Source organism: Panthera tigris, chromosome C1, assembly GCF_018350195.1.
Source record: "Panthera tigris isolate Pti1 chromosome C1, P.tigris_Pti1_mat1.1, whole genome shotgun sequence".
Taxonomy (NCBI): domain Eukaryota; kingdom Metazoa; phylum Chordata; class Mammalia; order Carnivora; family Felidae; genus Panthera; species Panthera tigris.
In genome coordinates, this window is record NC_056667.1 from 162,941,328 (window position 1) to 162,963,329 (window position 22,002).

The following is a 22,002-nucleotide window of genomic DNA, read 5'->3' on the forward strand; positions in this document are numbered from 1 at the left end:
CAGGTGGCTGGTGCTTTAGGTGGCATGAAGCAAGGAGGGGAGGAGGAGCTTTTCACAACACAGAACTCACAACACACAACTCTGCTCGGGCCAGAAAGAGACTTAGTGATTTTCCGCTCCAGTCCCAAAACATGGGCTTGGAAATCAGAGGATTGGAGTTCGAATTCTGACTCTACTCCTTACTCTTTGCCCTTGGGCAGGCCGTTGGACCTCTCTCTTCTGTGCTTGAGTTACCTTACGGGGAAATGAACAAAATGGTATCTGCCTCCTAAGACTGTGGTAAGGATTAAATACAACAATATATAGAAGGTGCTTATATGTTTATAAAGGTAGTGGTTTATTTAAAGCAACAGCAATCACCCGTGACCTCACAGTTTCTGCGTCTTGGGAATTCTGGAGTGGCTTGGCTGGGTTGTTCTGGCTCAGGATGTCTCACGAGGTTACAGCCAGATATCAGCTGCACTGCAGCGGTCTGACGGCTTGGCTGGGTCTGAAGGGTTTACTTCTAACGTGACTCCCTCACGTGACTGGCAGGTCAGTGCTCTCCACGCGGGCCTCTCTGTGGGGCTGCTTGAGTGACTTTGCGACCTGGATACTGGCTTCCTCCAAAACAAGAAACTCAAGAAACCAAGGCAAAAGCCTCAATACCCTGCCCGTCTGGCCTCTGGAATGACACACTACACTTTGGAATGTTCTACCAGTCACACAGGCCAGCTCTGATCCAGTGTGGGAGGGGACTACACAAGGGTGTGAAGAGCAGGAAGCGAGGCCCTTGGAGGCCAGCCACTAGTTCCGTCTTCGGCTCCAATTCTGGATATGAATTACCCCAGGACCCCAGGAGTGGGAGAAACATGGTGGTCGGGTGGGGTCTGGAGGGAGGCCTGACATTGGCCCTGAATACACGGAAGTGAGCTTTATCCACCTTTCCCTGTCCCAATAGAGGGTCCAAAAGGCAGCTTGAGTCTGGAGGGTGCAGAAGGAAGCTACAGACCTGGGGAGCATAGTCATGCCTGGGAAATACAGATAAGATGTTTCCTCTTTTAAGCAAATTGGGTACAATTTTGCACAAATGCCCTGGTAATCCCTGTCACCCGGCTCCACCAGGAGTTTTAGACAGCCACTACTGCTCTTACCAACACATTGTAGGCGACGGCCAGTTGATCTCTTCATGCCTTACTGTCTCTCATCTTTGAAATGGGTTTGACGATGTAAATTCCTCGACGGTTGTTTTGAAAAACACGTTTCTCACTACAAATACAAATACAAAGTATATTTATTTTCGTGTTATTATTTTGCTTTAAAATATTCACTAGTCTGCTTAAAAGATAGTATAAAGATCCTCATAGATGCATTAATCAACACATTTTCTTGCTCGTTTTTCTTCTAATTTCAGTTTTCAAAAATACCCAAAGGCTACGTTTATTACAGGGTAATGGACTGCAAAATCTTATTTAATTGCAATGAGCATATTTAGTGGAGTTACAAAAAAGGAAAAAAATACGTAATTCTGTGAACATCCACCAGTTTAAAAGAATCAAAACCACTGTTCTCACTCTCCTTTACCACTCCTTCCATCCTCATTCACTCTGACTTCACAGACCTTGAGAAAGCAGGAGACCCCGGGCCTCTACATTCAGAAGGCCTTAGAGACCCATGGCTCATGGAGTTGGATGTATCTAACATGCTTCAGGGGTGACTCTGATACAGGACTTTCGGGTGGCTCACCACCAGCAATCTCCAGAACCTTCCTCCTCTGCAGACTGAGAATGCTCAGCAGACAGATTGTGTTGGGGGGACCCTTGGGCCACAAGCAGTCCCACTGTCTATGAGCTATTCTGGTGCATTCCCTACTTACCCTGAAGACAGTGTGAGCATTTTCTGAGGTGATTAACAGTGGCCTCACACCAACAGTCTTATTTACGATTCTCGATTTGGAAGCTATTTTAATGGAAGAATTTCTCCAGACATTTAAAGGCAATAATTAAAGATAGATAAAACACACGAGTTTGGGAAAAGTTACTTCACTCAAATTCTTCTAGCAGATCCTGGTGCTATTACGTATATGAGTATATTTAATTCAATCTAAGATGATTACTTCAAACTGGATTCTCCTGCTGTCTATTTCTGGTTCCTCAGGGATCCTGTGAAAAATCTGAGGAAATTTCTTGCTGATTGGGGAGATATTAAACGGCAACATATGGCCCACACATGTGATTAGTATTCCTCTAAGGAAAAATGTAAAGGATTATATTTAGAACACAGGGTATGTGTTCAGTGGTTCTGGATGACCCGGGGGATTATTAGGTTCTTCTTATGGAATTTTCTATAGTTAAAAGATGAACCTGGAATTCTGACTGTTTGGTGTGGACATGGGAGCTCATCTGTAAGATTTTGCAGGTGTGAGGCCTGCCAAATTTTCAACATCATGTAGTTTCCTGAAAGGTATTTATACTGTTCTTCAGAGATTTTCTGAGTTTAGTATCTCTACCATATATTTTAGAGGAGTCTTCTCACACAGGTGTCTTCTGAAGGAAAAAATTAATAATTCATGAGCAATATGTTATTGGCCCCCAAGTAAAATGGGTTGAGCCTGTACTGGCATTACCCGTTTTGTGCCCTACAGTACCTTAAATGAAATAATCCCAGATCTCATTCTTTTTTGTTCTGACGTTTCACCACAAATGTGTTTTACCACATAGTTGATCATGGAACTAAAGAATGGGGCATGATTTCTGATAAAATTCTGACACTCACATCATGGTCCTGGGAGGCCGCAGGCAGATATCAAGATGGCCTGCTGCCTTGGTCCAAGGCCATGGGTAATCTGACCATCTCAGAAGCTCCATAGTCCCTTTTCGGTCTTCTGGTAAAATGTTCTGTATTGTAATATGAACTCCTTGTTTTGTATGTATCCGACTTCAACCACAAAAATCCTAAAGAACAAAAGGGCTTCCAACCACCTATAGGAGGCCTTTCCCCCTGAATATCCTACTATCAACTCAAAATCATATCCCACGCCCAATATCCCCCTCCAGTAAACTGGTTCTCCTTCCTGGTTACTCAAGTCCTGTCAGTTTAGTGGTACCACCTTCTCCTCATCTCCAGTCACTCAGGTGAGAATTTTGGGGAAGTCCAATTTTGTTCATTCTCTTACACTAATGTCTTTCTAAGTTCCTTTATTCATTTTTCTCTTCAAGCATTTGGATTCACTTTCCACATCCCCCTCCTTTGACATCACATGGGAAGTTCTGATTATAGATATTTTCCATAACTCCGGTGTCCTTCCTGTCCAGTTCAGCCTCAATCCTGTCCAGTGATTCTTCATGAACCATCCCTCTCTCAGTTGTGCCACTGCCCTGGGCTCCAGACATGGACAGCAAGCTTACACTATTTTATCTCAAGGGCGCCTCTAATAGGAATCTATTCATCTGGCCTGATTTCCCACCGTCGCTAAAAAAAACCTTCTACTTCAATCAGGTTAATTTCCTTCTGTCTTTTCCCCTTTTTTTCATATTAAGCTCTTGTTCTGTTTATTTTTTTTTCTTCCTGGAATACTTCTCTTCCCACCTTTCAAATCTCCATATTCAGACCTCTGATAATCCTGCCTCCCAGTAGCTTCTTCCTTCTCTGTACTTAAAATCGACAAAAACATGCTTCAGAGTCTGTGTCTTATTCTTTCTCTGTGCCTCCCCCACTTGTGCTCTGTCTCTCTCTGTCTCTCAAAAATAAATAAATGTAAAAAAAAAGGGGGGTGCCTGGGTGGCTCAGTTGGTTAAGCTCTGACTTTGGTTCGGGTCGTGATCTCAAGGTTTGTGGGTTTGAGCCCCGCGTCGGGCTCTGGCTGACAGTTCAGAGCCTGGAGCCTGCTTCGGATTCTGTGTCTCATTCTCTCTCTGTCCCCCCACCCCCCAACTCATGCTCTGTCTCTGTCTCTCAAAAATAAATAAATGTAAAAAAAAAAAAAGATTTTTTTTTAAAATCAACAAAAACAAATCAAAACCACAAAAATGTGTTCATATTCTTTACTCTAGTAACACCATTTCTAGAACTGTATCCTAAGACATTAACAGTAATAAAGTAGTGTTCACTCTTGTGTGAACCAAGTTCCTCCTCCCCTGTGACACTATTGATGATACTATTGAAGAAATGGAAACAAATTATATGTTCAGGGATAGAAATAAATAATGATCATACATCACTCTATGGAATACACAAAATGAATATTATAAATACTATGTAATTATATAAGATTTTAAAAAATATAAAGGTAACTGGACAATAGCAAGAGAATATTGTGTGTATATAAACATTTAAAATCAGCCCTTAATATGCAAATTTTAAACAAGTTTGATTATGAAATGGTGAAAAGAGATGAATTAACCCTAAAGACATTACTGACATATGAAAAAAAAAACCACAATAAAAAACCACATCTATTTACCAGTTTCTATGTAAATAAATTTGGATTTTTGTTAAAAAGAATCTAACATCTCTTATGTACCTATGACATTCTAGTTTTCTTATATTTCATTTAATCCTTACAATACACACCGTGAGGGAGGTATTGTTGGGTCTATTTTACAGATGGATGAAACAGGCTGGGAGAGGTTAAATAATTTTCTGAGGATCACACAGCTAGGAAATGGAAAGTTCTGGATTTCCACCTGATTTTGCTGCATGGGAGTCTGAAACAAATTTAAACACTTCTTCATTCCTAATAAAATTTCTGTTATTGAAGACTTGATTATTAAATAATGTGCTTATTGTAAACTTTAAGAAGTAGGGGACAAGAGAAAGAGAGAAGGAGTTTGGGACTTCTTCCTAAGAAGTAGTCAAAACAACACAGAAGTTAATGACAAAGACCATGCTGGTGGACCTTCTGGGTCCTTCCGGGAGCTCTGGTTCACCATTTTTAGCTTTAACATTTATGATTCAGAGGTGACAATGATAAAACTGCGCAAGCACTTGAACGATTTGATTTGATTAGGATGCAATCCACCCTCAAAATCAGATAGAAGAAAGGATGCTACCACCTTTCTATAGACTAGAGATTCAGACTCAGGTCTGTTTCTGGAGTGGAAGAGGATCCTGTAGTCATCTCCCATTCATGGATCATAAGAAGCTATGAGATTTTGGCAATTTCTGACTGCAAGTAATAGGTCAATCTGCAGAGAATCTTGTAAAAATAATGTTGGCAAAAACCCAATTTTACTAGATTCGTGGAATTGGTAGCCACCTGGGAAAGGTTAATTTCAGAGATCCATCTATTTTCCCCTGGGACTTGAAAACTGAAATCCCCAACAGGTTTAAAAATTAAAATTCTTCATGTGAACAGCTTTCGCAGACAGGAAATGCTGAAATTAGCAAAGGTGCATGAGGTGACTAAGAACATCCACCAAGCCTTCTATCTGACCACCTTAACTGCGTGATAGAGAAGTAAATAAATAAATAAATAAATAAAAATAAAAAATTGATAAAAACATTAAAGAGAGAGAGGGACAAAGAACTCCAATAGGCTTTCTCTCTTTCATGTTTTTATTTATTTTCGAAAGAGAGAGAAAGAGAGAGAGAGTGTGAGCGGGGGAGGTGCAGAGAGAGAGGGTACAGAAGATCCAAAGGGCTCTGTGCTGACATCCAAAGGGCTGTGCAGACAGCCTGACGCAGGGCTGGAGCTCACGAACAGCGAGATCACGACCTGAGCCAAAGTCAGATGCTCAACTGACTGAGCCACCCAGGAGCCTCTCTTTATCTTTTTTTACTTTTAAGCCTGCCTAAAGTCTCTTTTTATGTGAAAGGTTAGAAGCAGTATGGCTTCTCATCTTCAGAATTCTATTCATTTGAATGATTTTCAAGGTAGCTAACTAGTGATTCATCTTGGTATTTTCTTAGCTTATATTTTCTCAAAAAGAATTAAATACTTTACTTTGATGTACATCACATGAGCAGAGTATAGGTTACACCTTAAGTATACTGTCTAGGGATTCTATTATGAAGAAATTTTAGAGTTTATCCTGTCATTTCATTGTTACATGAATGATATTATTTTTAATAAAAGCATGGCTTTTGGCCGTCGTTTTATTTCCCCTTCACTAGGATATAAGCAGCATCAGCCTTTCTTCAGATGGTGAAGAAAAAACCCTATTATTCTATCAGTGACCTTTGGCAAGAAACTGCTCTCTTGAACTGTTCATGTCTCTGGAGTGTTTGACTAAGGTTTCTTCTGGTCAGGTCATCGACAATCCAAATGTCAGACAACAATGTGGCCATTTTTCATCTTGAGGTAAGTGTTTCCCCAATAAGATGATCAATTAGTCTTATTCACATTACAACACACCTCCCCATGTATTTTTATAACATGCAAAGATCTCTGTGGTCCTATATTACCTTCTTCTTCAGTTAGATTTTAGGCTGTTAGAATGTATAATCAATGCAAACACACCTCATGTATGACCTGTGTGTATTGATATTCTTTATACCAATGCATCCTCCAAAGGTGGTATTAATGAAGAAAAAAATCTCTATTCTCAAGGTTATGAACTAAAGCCTTTCATAGCAAATGTCTCACTTTTGATAGAACTAATGCTCTAGAAATGGGCTTTTCACTGAAGCAAAACTTGTATTTAATTATAATTCCTTAGGGTTTTTTTCACTTGGAAACCAGGCATTTCGTGGAATGTTTCACATGAAAATTCTAAAATGTGTTTGTTTTTTGCTAGAAGACACTTAAGATGCCATGCTTGCTTCTAAAGAAAAGTCTAATGTGGGAAACATTAGGTGTACGTCTTGAGAAGAATTCTCAGAGCACCATTACGTATTACTTTGGAAAGTTTTAACTGCTGTCTGGGGTTGTGTCCATGGAGCTGCTTCAAATACAGCCAGACTTTAAATATGAACTACCGCTTTTTGCTTAGTTTCCGTTAATGGCAATATCCTCCACATCTACCCACATTTTCAAAAGTATTTTACATTGCAGTTGGCCAATTTGTAAGTCCTTCCCAAGAGGTACCTACAGTTTAGAGAGACCTATGAATGCTCTCATTTTTAGAGATCTTATTTTTAATTAATGAAAGTTTAAAAGGCCCTTTCTGAGAATGTTACTTGGAGCTCAGAGTGCTCATACCTCTGAATATACTGTTTTAAATCGTTTTGGGGAGCATAATAAAAATATAGCACTACAGCAGCGCCTGGGTGGCTCATTCGGTTGTGTCCAATTTTGACTTAGGTTATGATCTCGCGGTCAGTGAGTTCGACCCCGCATCAGGCTTGCTGTTGTCGGCACAGAGCCGGCTTTGGATCCTCTGTCCACCCCTCTCTCTCTGCCCCTTCCCTCCCCCCAAAAAATAAATAAAACAGTAAAAAATATATAGCACTACATATATATGTGTATATGTGTCTGTGTATGGTGAGGAAGAAAAATCGTTCCATGTTCAGAATCAGTCTTTAGTAACACACTTCAGAAATTTGGAATATTTAATATCATCGAAACAGCTGGCTTAAATGATAACAAAATACTTTCCTCCATTTGAAAGTGAAACAGCAGTTCCAATAAGCATTATAAATAGAATAATCTTCATTGGTTTATTAATTCATTTTCTTTTTCCTATGACAAGCCAGTGACAAGCACCTAATCTGGGCCAGGTAAGTATGAGGCACTGGAAATACAAAGATAAATGACAATCTGTGCCCTCCTGGAGATATTTTTCCTCCTGGAGTTTTAATGTTTAATTTCATTCGTGCTTTTATTAGGAAGGAAAGGCAGAAGAGGAGGAAAATGACTGTCTGAAAAAGGGGAGTTTGAGTCAGAAGCTATTATTCAGCTTTTCTTGGGAGATTCTGAACTCATTCCATTATGATAATGGTCTCACTTACTTTTCTATCTGAAATGAAATATACACACCCCTTTTCTCTCACACAAAGGTGGAATGAATAGTAACAAGGTAAGAGCATGGGATCTGGAGTCAGATAGGTCTGGGCTGGAATATTCATCCTGCTACCAACTTGATTGTACCTTTCTATAATTTACTTAATTAGCCTCTCTGTGGATTGGTTTTCTCACACAGAATGGGAATAAAAATATCAGCTGGTCCTTGCTAAAAAGGCTGTTTCTTTCCCCTTCTAGTCCTTTCCTTTCCCTTCATGCACTGAATATTATTGATCTGAAAATGAGGCACCACACAAAAAATTTAAAATAATTTGAAACCTGGGAATGTATCTTTCCAATGATGTAGCATAATCACTAACCCTGATGTTTTATAAGGCACTGGAATAAAACTGGTGTCAGGGCTCCCTAATCCCTCGGTCTGGCTATGCATGTTTGGCACAGATCCCAGACTAAATATAGCAAGTCTTGCTTCTTGGGTCAATATAATTTCTAATCCCTAGGTTGAATGAGCAAATCTTCCCAGACAAGATTTAATTCACAAAGGCATTTACGTAGACACTGGATATACCTAACAGTACATCATCAAGTGAAAACAGGTCATCAACATTAGCTTGGCTAACGGAAAAGAAACTTGCATTAGGAAACCGGCAATCTCACCAACAAATCCTGCTGGGGATTGACTAAACATAATTGTTAATTGAAAAAAAAATTAAAAATAGAGTATTAGGGAGATATACTCCCACTGATAGTTATACACAATTCCCTGAAGTGTTAATGGAAGCTTGGCAAGTGCATCATCAAGGAAATCTACCTCTTAACCTTCACGTTCATCTGTCAGTCTCCATCCACAGACTCTTGAAGTGGAGTGGAAAGCAAAGGAAAAAAAAAATCCCCTGGAATTTTCAAGAAGAAGTCCATCTCATCTCTTTGCACTTACCAATTCACCACACTGTAGCCTTAGCTTTAAAATGGCTAAACTATTCGGAATCATGTGTTGCCATCCCTGGAGGATGGACTTTGCTGTCTTTTTCTTTCTAGAATAGATAGATTAATGGGGTCCCATCTAACTTAACCCATGAAGGACAAGTTTTCAGCCAGGCCCCTCTTACTTACATGGAAATGAAAGGATTTTCCCTTCCTCCCTCCCTCCCTCCCTCCCTCCCTCCCTTCCTTCCTTCCTTCCTTCCTTCCCTCCTTCCTTCCTTCCTTCCCTCCTTCCTTCCTTCTTTGCCTTTGCCAAAATGTCACTGTATTCTTGCACTTAAAGTTGAGAAGAGGCTTTGTATTCTCAGAGTATCGGTAGAAGCTAAATGTCTTTATTCATTCATGTTGGTTGAAATAAACAAGCGTATATTTTCCAATTTCTTCACTAACTAAAATCAATTTCTGTGGTGGATGAAAGTTACTATCACAACTCAGTGAGAGAAGTCAATGAAAGATTTAAGACTGCTCTTTCTGCGACTACTTCTAATGATTGCAATAGCAGGCTTAAACTGCTTTCACAGGACTCCTACAAGCCAGACCCCAAAGAATCCTTATATTTCTGTGCGACCCCTTCTAGTAAAATAACCATTCAATCTAACTGAGACTGGATAAGCTACACTTCTGTGATTTGTTTGGCGTGTGGCTTGTATTAGTTTTCTATTACTGCCTTAGCAAATTATCACAAACCAGTGGTTTAAAACAACCCAAATTTATCATCTTGCAGTTCTGGAGGCAGAAGGCGGATGCAGGTTTCACTGGCTTAAAACCACGGAATTGGCAGAGGAACATTCCTTTCGAGAGGCCTTAGGGGAGGACACGGTTGCTGGTATTTCCAGGGTCTAGAAGCTCTTGTGCTAAAAGACGTTGCTGAATCCTGTTCCCTGAAAGTAATGGGTCATGGGCTGGATGATAAAAAGAAAAGAAGAGCTCTAGTTCACGAGTCTTTTATTTTAATGACCATTGTGGTAGACAGCCTTTAAGATGACTCCAGTGATTCCAATTTCTCGAGTGTGAGCTGGACCTAATGACTTGCTTCCAGCAGAAAGAATATGGCAAAGATAATGAAATTTTGGTTCTGAGGTGAGGCCACAAAAAGGCTCTGGGTTCCATCGCGCTTGCCTGCATGCATTTGCTCTGATGAAAATCAGCCGCCATGTTTTGAGCTGCTTTATGGACAGGCCACGTGGCAAGGAACTGAGGTAGGCTCCCGGGTAAGAGCCAGAGAATGGAAACCCAGGCCCTCAATGCAACAACCTCAGAAGAACCTAGTCCTGTCAACAACCACTTGAGTGCCCTTGGAAGGGGATCTTTTCTGGGTCATGCCTTGAGCCAGCTGTCATCCTTGAGACTGAGGCATCTGGAAAAGCTGTGCCTGGATTTCTGATTCACAAAAACTGTGGGAAAATCAATGCTTATTGGGATAATTTGTGTCATAACAATAGATAACTATTACAACAGTGAAATGGCATTACAGAAAGTTTGGAAAAGGGAGGCGTGGAAAGTCGTCCATAATTCTACCACTCAATCACAACTGTGGCTTAATTTTTGCCTGTTTTATTTCAGTCTGCATACATTTATATTGCTGGGGAGCATAATGTGAATAAAATTTTGCATAATTTAGTTAACCTCCTCATTCTCTTTAGGCATTTCCATTACTTCCTATTTAATTTGCAATTAAAAATAATGTAACAACCATCATCTCTGTGGATGTGGTTCTTTTTTTTTTTCCCCCTTTCTTACTTAACTTTCATTTTTCCCATGTCTTTCTCTTCCTTGGTACATTCCTCAATTTGCTATAGTAACTCCTCAGATAATCCTCAGTGGTTGCTGGATGGCAAAATTTCTGAGTCACTTCATGCTAAAGCTGTCTTTGTTTTTCTGTTCATTAAATATTAATTTAGATGGCTATTGATTTCTGGTTGAAAATTGCCATGCCCAAATATATGGCAATATCAAACCTAAGAAAAATTCTACCTCCCCAGTAAGAACACAGTTTCAAAGTTTTTAGCCAGCTTGAGTAGACAATTTTATACATAGAAACAAAATAGGTAATGTATATTTATAATTAATTTTGTCACACAAGCATTTAAATCACCATATTACAAAAATCACTTTTTTTATTTTGAAATATTGCCTTCTTTTTTTCTTGTTGAATTCTTTTTTTTTAAATGTTTATTTATTTTGAGAGAGAGAGAGAGACAGAGTGAGAGCGAGATAGGGGCAGAGAGAGAGAGAGAGGGAGACACAGAATTCGAAGTAGGTTCCAGGCTCTGAGCTGGTTCCAGGCACAGAGCCCACCACGGGGCTTGAACCCATGAATCTTGAGATCATGACCAAAGTCGGATGCTTAACTGACTGAGCTACCCAGGTGCCCCTTTTCTTGTTGAATTCTTAAATATTTTTTATTGTGGTAGAATATACCTAACATAAAATTTGCCATTTTGCTCATTTTTAAGTGTACAATTTAGTGGCATTAAGAACATTTATGTTGTGCAACTGTCACCATTATCCACTTCCAGAACGGAATTGCCTTTCTTTTGGAGTAGGAAAAATTCTTGTAAGTGGGATTACTGGGTCAGAGAGTTTGAATTATGTGCCCTTTTCAAAATTCAATTATATTGTAGCATGTAAGAACATGGGCTGTAGAGTTAGATTCAAACCGGATTTGAATCCTTAATCTGAGTAATACCTGACAACCTTTGGGAAGTAATCTAATTTTTCTCAGTCTCATATTCCTCTTCTACAAAGTGGGGGTGATGAAGACATCTAATAATACCTAATGATAATTGGTATGAAATTATATGTCAAAATAGATAGTATGGTGCCTGACACACAAACACCCGTTATTTCTTTAATAATATGTAAACATACGTAAAGGTAAACTCCTATTATTTATCGTCATCATCATCATCGTTATTATCACCATATTCACAATCCTATAGAATCAGTTGTTCTTTGAATAATGTGGCTTCTGGCATTTTACTGCTTCTGTATGGAGATTTTCAACAATATCTGTGAACGGTATTTGTGTTTTGAACAAGTTGCGATAGTATCAGGATTGCAAAATATGCTATTGGTGTGGGGTTCACCTTAAACTTGAAGGATCTGCTTTTTACAGAGCTTAACAACAGATGCACCGAACATGGAATTAAACCACAACAGTATTCATAGTACATCACCACAAAGCAGGGTTCAATATCAGATGAAACGCAGTGGGAAAGAATATAAAACAATGATGGAGAGAGAGACTGAGATTTTGAAGAAATGAGTAGAAAGAACCAGGGAAGCTCCTGGTTATTGAGCTATTAAGGAAAATGACTGTGGTCAACATATAGTCAAGTGCTGCAAATATCCTCAAAATACTTTCATGAGACAGCGAAGAGTGGACTGACTAGGAAGCCTAAATACAGAAAATTTACTTTCTCAGTGTCGCACAGCCAATTATTGGCAGAACTGGGATTGTAATTTAGGCTTTTGATTCCATGATTTGATTTGTTTGTGGTTCACTGCATTAGTCTGATTAAGGACTAATTCTAGAAGGAGGGTTTTTTTTTTTTTTTTTTTTTTTCTATTTGAAATGAAGGAGTCTTTACCCCGACGCAGACTTATGAAGAATGGATAAAGCACAGCTGTGCTGGAGCCCCCTGAGATCCATGCCTAGCCTCCTCCCTCTTGCTGTCTGCATCTGAATTGACCTGTAGAGATTGCATCAAAGGGCTCCCCTTGCCCCTCGGCTTCCTGTTGGTATTGGTAAAGGAGATTAGAGGGAAGAGAGTATTTATGGTTTCCTCCCTGAGGGGTTTCATTAGGCTGGCTGTGTCCTCGCTCCTGTCTGGCGTCCCTCTGTGTACAACCTTCAGGTTCCAGTAACTTCTCTATACCCTTGTTATTGCAGGGTGGTAACAGCCCCTGGGGCACTATAGTACTATGCCTTATGGATTGCCTTATGAATGGAGTTATTTCAGTATCTATGAATCCTCAAGAAAACTGGATCCTTCCTCTACCAGTTAAAGGTGAGATGATCTTTCCATCAGTCGTCTCTTCACCAGGTCTAGTGACCAAAGAACGTCTCATTACTAAGTGTCATTTGTTTGAAGGTCTCTAGACTTTAGAGAAGCGATTGTTCTTGGAACCTCTACCAAGATACTACCATTGTCCCATATGGGACAGACACCTTTGATATTGAAGTTGTGATACTCACTGTTTTATGTCCTCTCTTGAGAATGCCTTATACAGGGGCGCCTGGGTGGCTCAGTAGGTTAAGCGTCTGACTTCGGCTCAGGTCATGGTCTCGCGGTCCGTGAGTTCGAGCCCCGCGTCGGGCTCTGTGCTGATAGCTCAGAGCCTGGAGCCTGCTTCAGATTCTGTGTCTCCCTGTCTCTGACCCTCCTCCGTTCATGCTCACTCTCTGTCTCAAAAATAAATAAAAGTTAAAAAAAAATTAAAAAAAAAAAGAGAATGCCTTATACATTTGATAGGACAGAGTCCCAAAGCTGCCAGGCTCTGGCAAGCTGGGAGAGCATCTTTTATCCTGCACATAGTCAGAAGGTTCAACTCTAACCTTAACCTCCAAACCCATTGACTGTCCACTTAGCTACCTTTGCTTTTCTTAAATTTTTTTTTTTAACGTTTATTTTTGAGACAGAGAGAGACAGAGCATGAACGGGGGGGGGGGGGGGGGGGGGGGGCGGGCAGAGAGAGAGGGAGACACAGAATCCGAAGCGGGCTCTTGGCTCTGAGCCATCAGCCCAGAGCCCGACACGGGGCTCGAACTCACGGACCGCGAGATGTGACCTGAGTTGAAGTCGGACGCTTAACCGACTGAGCCACCCAGGTGCCCCTACCTTTGCTTTTCTAACTGCTTTATTCTTCATGTACCCTGCACTTTGGTACATGATTATGTAGAGGCTGCCTTTTGTTGTTGCTTCAATAGTGTATGTTCATTCATTTATTCAAGTACTTATTGGGTGGGCAGGGACTGGGCATCAATGGGCAACTGTGAATATGATGAATATAGTTTCTACTATAAGTCATGGAACTTAAAATCTAGTGGAAGATACACACAAAAAGGTAATGACCCCTGGTTGTTTCTTGTTTCACCAACTTTATCATAAGTAAAAGGCAGAATTCATATCTACTGTTTTATATCCATTGGCATTCAGTAGGTACTTTGTTTTATACATTTTCTGCTAATAGTTCAGAGTTTCTTACTCTGCCTGCCTTGGTGTCAAAGGCACCAGATACGGCCTTGAGGCAAAGAAGGAAATCAGATCGGAAACTGATGCTTGTTTCACTCTTTCTGTACACTCTGGGACACCTGTCAAATTGGCCTAGAGAGCTCCAGATCCAATAGATAGGGCTAGTTCCCCCATCCTAGTCCTTCTAGGAGGCATAGCTGTACCCCTCACAGATGAGGCTCCCTGGCCCACTGCTTAGAACCATTTTCCAGTAAAGAAAACAAAAAAGAGGAAAGAACAGCTCTCAGGGATAAGAGATCATTCTCCAAATCACTTCATTATTTTTTAAAAAATTTGTTTTTAACATTTATTTTTTTTTTTATTTTAAATTGTTTTTTTTTTAACGTTTATTCATTTTTGAGAGACAGAGACAGAGCATGAGTGGGGAAGGGGCAGAGAGAGAGGGAGACACAGAATCTGAAGCAGGCTCCAGGCTCTGAGCTGTCAGCACAGAGCCCGACGCAGGGCTCGAACTCACGAACCGTGAGATCATGACCTGAGCCGAAGTCAGATGCTCAACCGACTGAGCCACCCAGGCGCCCCAAACATATATTTATTTTTGAGAGACAGAGCACAAGCGGGGGAGGGGCGGAGACAGAGGGAGACACAGAATTCAAAGCAGCCTCCAGGCTGTCAGCACAGAACCTGATGTGGGGCTCAAGCCCACAAGCTGTGAGATCATGACCTGAGTCAAAGTCAGACACTTAACCAACTGAGCCACCCAGGCACCCCTGCAAATCACTTCATTAAAGGGAACAGGAAAGGAAAGACCCTACCTGAATCAGTGGAGTGTAGTCATAATCGATTCCTTTAGTTTTCTTGCTAAATCCTGGATATTTATTGCCACTGGCTGATATATTTGACTCTTGCTTTTTGTAGGGATTAACGTGCCCAGTTTTTCAAACCAGTATATTCTGAGACTGTTTGGGAATGGCTTGTTTCAATTATTAATTTAATTTCCAACTTTCTTGGTATTTTTTCACTTTCAGTTAAAATTTCATTTGTTGAATGCATCAGGATTTGCATGATGTTTGACATGATTCCTTGTAAAGGAAATTAAGTAGCTTAAAATGGATAATAGCCCTTATACTAGCGATTATCATTTGGTATTAATAGCACTCCTTCCATCTAGACCCCCCAAAAGTCAAATTAAAGAGTTAAACCAATTACAGAATCATAATTACCTTCATAGATTTCTTCAAATTTTTAACTGTTATGCAGTTATCTCTTTATGTACCTTAACTTTCGTTCATCTTAACCACACTTAGGACTTTTCCTTACGATTATCACCTTAACCTGTCATCATGTCCAGCTCATATTTGTAGTAATTTCCTTATGATCCTAGGCTCTATTTTTCATTTTAAGGCCATTGGAACATCTCTCACTTGTGTCTGCAGGGAATTAGGTAAAGCGATCCCCTGCTGCTTACTCTGCCTCAGGACTAAATCTTACACTGCTCTTTCAGACCCAGTCGGGTACTTGTCCATCCTGCTGAGACTTTCTCCTCTAGTGACTCTAGAGCTCGTTTGTCCATCTAGTTTATTAGCCATCTAGTCCTCACCTTGTCCTTTGGGTTGGAAGCACACCACTTGTCTTCCGGCTCACAACTGTGGCATCTTGTGACTCTCCCATGCCAGCAAAAGCTTCAGTGGCTGCCACAGGAAACACTCTCCGGACCTCCACTTAGAAAGCTTCTATCAGACTTGGTCCAGGCTTGAGGTGGAATCCACATGCCCTGTTTCTTAAAAAAAATTTTTTTTTAAATGTTTATTTAGTTTGAGAGAGAGACAGAGAGAGAAAGTGAGTGCAAGCAGGGGAGGGGCAGAGAGAGAGGGAGAGAGAATCCCAGGCAGGCTCTACTCTGTCAGCACAGAGCCTGACATGGGGCTCGATCCCACAAACCTGTGAGATCATGACCTGAGCTGAAATCAAGAGTCAGATGCTTAACGGACTAAGCCCATCCAGGTGCCCCTTAAAAAATTTTTTTTTTGCTAACTAAGTGTCAAATTGTGGAAGCAGGTGGGATGGATAGGATCAGAAAGCAGACGAGAGGTGGGCTTAGAGCTGAATGCTTTAGACAGAATTAGAATATAAAATAGGTGGAATTCTTTAGCAGAATTAGAATACATATTGGCAGAAAGCCAATAACTGGTATTTGTAGCCATTGCGTTCATATCTGCAGCTGCTATGCTGTTTAAACCCTTTTTAAAACTAGAATTAACTGGAGCTGTGAAGAGCATAACTTTCCTTAAGGAAACTTTAGCAGAAGGAGCAGTAATTTTCAAGGTAGAAAAAAAAAAGTATAAATATTCAGACTGAGTTCATCTAAGACAGATGAAACAGACATCTCTACGAAAATGTATCAGTTAGGATTAGATCCAGCAGCAAGTAACAGAAACCCAAAATAATAGTGGCTTTAACAAGTTACAGCTTTATCTCTTCATGTGAAAGTCTAGAAATAAGCAGTTCCTGAAGTCATCAGGCATATATGTTCCTCCTGTCTTTCTGTTTTACTGTCTGTCTTTAGCGTTCTATCTCCTGGTCCAAAGTGGATGCTAAGCCCCTAGCTGTCACATTTGCATTCCAGCCAACAAGAAAGAAGGATGCTATATACATATTCTTGTTTATATCACATTAGATAAAATTTCATCATATGGCCATTACTAGTTGCTAAAGAAGCTGGGAAATGTCTTTATGCCAGGTGACCACGGGCTCAGCTACAGATCAGGAATAGTATTGCCAAAAAGAAGGAAAGAATAGATGTTGGGGAATAGACAAGTATGAGGCAACTGGGGACTGTTAGGAGTAAACAGATCCACAAGAATTTCATGAAAACAAGTTCCAAAGAATTTCTGCCTTCTAGCATTAAATAGCTAACTTTAAATATATGTTAAATCATGTTCAGGAACATGTCTGTAACAGAACCACAAGCCAACTCTCAAGAGCCTGGTATTAAAAGCACATCACCAGTTATTATGAAGAAGACTGAGTGAATGCTGAAAAAAAAAAAAAGATCTCAGGGACCTATGGATAAATGGACTCTGGAAGTGTGACAGCACCTATCACAACTTGAGGAATGATTTTGACCATTGTCAGTGGAGTTACTCTGAATCGTGGATTTGGGACTTAGTGAGTTTCATTTAGGTCAGATTCTCCAAAGCAGCATTTCTGTGCTTCGATTTTCAAATCAGAGACACTGAAACTTTAACTCATAAGGATAGCAGCTTTTTTCAAAGGAGCATTTTCCCTCCCAAATGAGCTCATTTTACCCCTTCTTGCCATTTCTGGCAATATGAATATTTTTATCCAGTGGTACTCTAAGTTAACTTAATGTGCTTAGCTTGTCATGAGGGAGTGATTTATGTACCACCAGAGGTAAAGTTCACTAGTTTGTGTGGGAAACAAAAGACTTGCCCTATAAGCCACCAGATCACGCACCAGCACATTTCGGCCTTACTTGTTTCCTCTGGAGGGTTCGTCCATCTAAATCCCTTGAGGCCAGAGACCCTTTCTATTTCACTTGGTCTCCCAAGTGCCTAGCTCAGTGCCTCTCACAAGGCTAGGTCTTAATAAATATTTGTTGAAATATTCTGAAGATGATTCATCAGAGACAATGACAGAAAAGCACATAACAAAAATTAACAACACAGTTTTGGGTTAGCCTTGGGTCATTTCTAGTAGCTGTAAGAGAAAAGAAAATTCACAGCAAGACGGCACTGAAAGTCTTGAGCATTTGTAAGGAAGTGGCGAAGGAAAAACATTTATTTTGACAACTGCTCTTTGGTGTGAAAAATTCACAGCTGTAAACAGCAACAAAGGAAAGCAAACCTAATCCGTAAGAGCCTAAGCACTTTACCATACTAGATTTCAGGACACATGATTATTCCTTTTGCTACTTGTTTGTGAGTGTCGCCCATTTGCCAAAATAAAGATGTTCTTTCTCCAGCCAGACCCGAGCTGCCAGAGTGAACTAATGACTTCAGAATGGAAGACAGATGCTTCCTGCAGGAGAATTCCCCTTCAGGCAGAGAACCCTTAACCAGGGCTGGTTTCAGAACTTGTGAGCCCTGGTGCTAAATGAAAATGGGGGACCCCTTGTTCAAAAGTCAGGGGAAAAAGTGTCATTAAAGATACTAAAATATAAAGTTTTCCCCCTTCTCCCACAGTATCTCTGTTGACTTGTCATGGTGTTCTTTTATTTACTTCATGCTGCTCTGAGTAAAGAAGACTTAACATTTTAAATTACTGGTTTTTTTTTGTTTTTGTTTTTGTTTTTGTTTTTTACCATTCATCTTTCTATTTTGGAATTCCAGTTTTAAATTTGTTCAGATATATTTATTGAATTATTTGGGAACATTTGTTTTTTTTCTTCAATTTTTAAATTCTTATTTATTTATTTTGAGAGAGAGAGAGAGAGAGAGAAAAGACGAGCAGGGGAGGGGCAGAGAGAGAGAGGGAGAGAGAGAATCCCAAGCATGCTCTGTGCTGTCAGGGCAGAGCCCAAAGTGGGGCTCGAACTCATGAACTGTGAGATCATGACCTGACCTGAAATCAAGAGTCGGATGCTTAACTGGCTGAGCCACCCAAGTGCCCCCAAATTATATGAGAACATTTAACTTGTATGCAGGATAACCAAAATTGTACAATTTGTGTTTTGTAGCTTGTACCTGCATGTGTATATGTTTTTGTTCTTACTACCACCCTGGATATGTTGCAAAAAACTGACTCACCTGTTTTTTTCTTTCACTTTTTTTCCCAATGTTTATTTATTATTGAGAGAGAGAGACAGAGTGTGAGCCGGGGAGGGACAGAGAGAGAGAGAGAGCAAGACACAGAATTGAAGCAGGCTCCAGGCTCTGAGCTGTCAGCACAGAGCTCAATGCGGGGCTCAAACCCACGAACCATGAGATCATGACCTGAACACGAGTCGGACGCTTAACCGACTAAGCCACCCAGGTGCCCCTCTTTCATTTCTTGATACGTGCACATTCTCCTAACACTCTGCAGAAGCCAACAGCTTCAATAAAATGCTTGCCTTGTGCTTGCTTTGAGTCCCATGCTGGATCCATTGGAGTTCTGTATTCACGCAGCATCAGGAATGCTATATGAAAGTGGGGTGGCAAGAAACATCAGATACACATACATTGTGCACATTCTGCATTATCTGCTCACGCCCTGCTTCTTTGTCCCTTTGGACTTTGCTTATGTAAGCCAAGTTCAGGGATTAATTATTATGAATTTCAACACAGTGATAGAGCATTAAACCAAGACTGGGGCTCTTTTGACCCTGGGATCTGTGTGCCTGCACGGGTCATGTGCCCATGAATAGCACTGCATGTAACCAAAGTAAGAGTCGCCTTTTCTTTTTCAGTAGTTTGAAAAATCAGTAACCATTGGAAGAACACAAAATGAGCTCACATTAATGGGGCCATATTGAAAAATAAGATTGTTTTGGCTAACTGAAACCTAAGCTGAATCTTGGAATATTGTAAAAGAAGTAACAGGAAGGGCACCTGGAAGGAAGAGCATTGGACTCTTGATTTCCGGATCACGAGTTTGAGCCCCACGTTGGGTGTACAGATTACTAAAAAAATAAACTTTAAAAAAGCAATAAAAAGAAAAAAGAATTAACAGGAAAAAAAAGAACTTGTAGTTAATGTTCAATTGAGAATCATCTTAAGTGCAGTAATTACATAGTTGTGTGGAAAATGAGCGCATTAAAGTCTTTTAAAGAATGTTTTTTATTGCTGCAAACCTTACAACTTAAAAAAAGGCTAAACATTACAGATAGGTAATATAAAAAAGCTGCTCTTACAATTTAATGTACCTTGAAAAAAGTGTTGCATATACCTATAACATAACCATTTTTACTCCTAATTCAGACAGATGACATAAGATTAAATAGAGATACCAATCTTGTTCTTGTCTTTTCATGCACTAAAGTTTTATATTACTTCATTGATGAGAGCATTGTAATAGCCCCAAAGGAAAATCCATCTAAACATTTTCAATTTGAAAGGTTAAAAGAGACAATAGGGGCGCCTGGGTAATGCAGTCAGTTAAGCATCTGACTTCAGCTCCAGTCAACATCTGACATTTTGTGAGTTCGAGCCCTGTGTTGAGGTTTGTGCTGACAGCTCAGAGCCTGGAACCTGCTTCAGATTCTGTGTCTCCCTTTCTTTCTCTGCCCCTCCCCTGCTCGCACTCTGTCTCTCTCTCTCTCAAAAATAAACATTAAAAAAAATTTTTTTTAATGTTCATTTATTTTTGAGACAGAGAGAGACAGAGCATGAATGGGGGAGGATCAGAGAGAGGGAGACACAGAATCTGAAACAGGCTCCAGGCTCTGAGCTGTCAGCACAGGGCCCGACGCGGGGCTCGAACTCACGGACCGCGAGATCATGACCTGAGCCGAAGTCGGCCGCTTAACCGACTGAGCCACCCAGGCGCCCCTAAAAAAATTTTTTAAAAGAAACAATAAATAAGCCATTAATTTGTTTTCATGTTAACCCATTTTCTTTTAAATTAAGGTAAAAAGTTCAGCTACATTTTCAAATGATCAATAAAAATCTAAATAATTATATTAGAATGATATGGGAAATCATATGAGACAAGAGAGCTAAGATGAAGTTCTATGAATAGACAACTTTGTGGATATATAAATATTGCTGCAAAATAAAGATGCATTATATGTTCACTAATAATTGTTTATAATAAAATTAGCCAAAAGCCCAATAATTTTTGTGCTTATTTTAATATTCTTTGTATTCCCATACAACCATACAACCACACGTGCAATTACGCATTGAACGATTCTGGAACGACACTCACAGTGTTGATTAGGTGCTTCTATCTACTGAGACTGAATGTTGAGAGAAAGAACTTTACTTTTTGCCTTTCTCTGTCTTCTGTACTATTTGGACTTTTTAACCATGAACATGATTTTATTTTAATAATTTAAAAACTGGCTAGTTCAAAAAGGTAGTCATTCAGTGAGTACACACTAACACTAAAACATGTACTACAGTTTACGGGCACACATTGTACATAGGCATCTCTATCATGATTTCATTCCATTCTTAAGTTGGTTGGAGCCACTCTTCAGCCCAGGGGGATCTTTGCATTAATATAATGCCATTGAGGGTCTCCAGAGGAACAAGTGTCTGCAAAGGGAGGGTTTTTTGCAATAGTAGGGCTTAATTGTCAATCATGAGAAAGAGCAGTATCTGTGAAACTTTTCCTGTGTGCAAATGATATTCTTTCATAATCTTAAAACATTTTTTAAATGGAAAGGTTTGAACGTACACAAGGGTAGAGAGAAGCGAGCCTCCATGTATTCAGCAATAAGCTTCAGCAACGATCAATTCATGTACAATCTTGTTTTGTTTATACCTCCCCATTGAATTATTTTGGAACAAAACCAAATATCATATCTTTTCATCTGTAAATATTTCAGTATGTATTTCTATAAGGACTAAAAAAAAAATAACCACAATAATATTATCACATCAAAAAAAATCCCCAAGAATTCCTTAACATTGTTAAATATTCAGTTATTACTAAAATTCCCCTGATTGTCTCATATATGATAGAGATGACCTTTCTGAAGTTTTGGCAGTTCTTTTATCTCTTTATGTAATAGGATAAGGTTTATTATTAACATTTTCTGGTCCTTGTACTTACATACTTTTATAGACTTTCTGACGTGATTAAAGGTCTTTATCATTTTGTTCTTGAGCTTGTCTGTTCAATCCACACCAGAATTCTTTATTTCCTTTAATTTGTCTCATTGACTGTTTTACTTCCTGCACAATTCTTCTTCTCTTCCTTTTGACAGCCCAGGCAGATTTACGGACAGTCCTGTGTTAGCCATGCCAACCTATCTATTCAGTTTATCCT

At 39.8% G+C, this 22,002-nt stretch overlaps 2 long non-coding RNA genes across 2 annotated transcripts; one reads left to right on the forward strand and one right to left on the reverse strand.

Annotated features, from left to right (window-relative positions):
- Nucleotides 1-381: 381 nt before the first annotated feature.
- On the reverse strand, nucleotides 382-2,211 carry LOC122241378. Its single transcript, XR_006221483.1, has 3 exons — nucleotides 2,096-2,211; nucleotides 1,134-1,248; nucleotides 382-618 (listed from the first exon to the last, which is right to left on the reverse strand). It is a non-coding gene; the product is annotated as an uncharacterized LOC122241378 (long non-coding RNA).
- Nucleotides 2,212-2,348: 137 nt separating this feature from the next.
- Nucleotides 2,349-18,218, forward strand: LOC122241377. Its single transcript, XR_006221482.1, has 4 exons — nucleotides 2,349-2,442; nucleotides 6,094-6,280; nucleotides 12,762-12,879; nucleotides 18,050-18,218. It is a non-coding gene; the product is annotated as an uncharacterized LOC122241377 (long non-coding RNA).
- The last annotated feature ends 3,784 nt before the right edge of the window (nucleotides 18,219-22,002 follow it).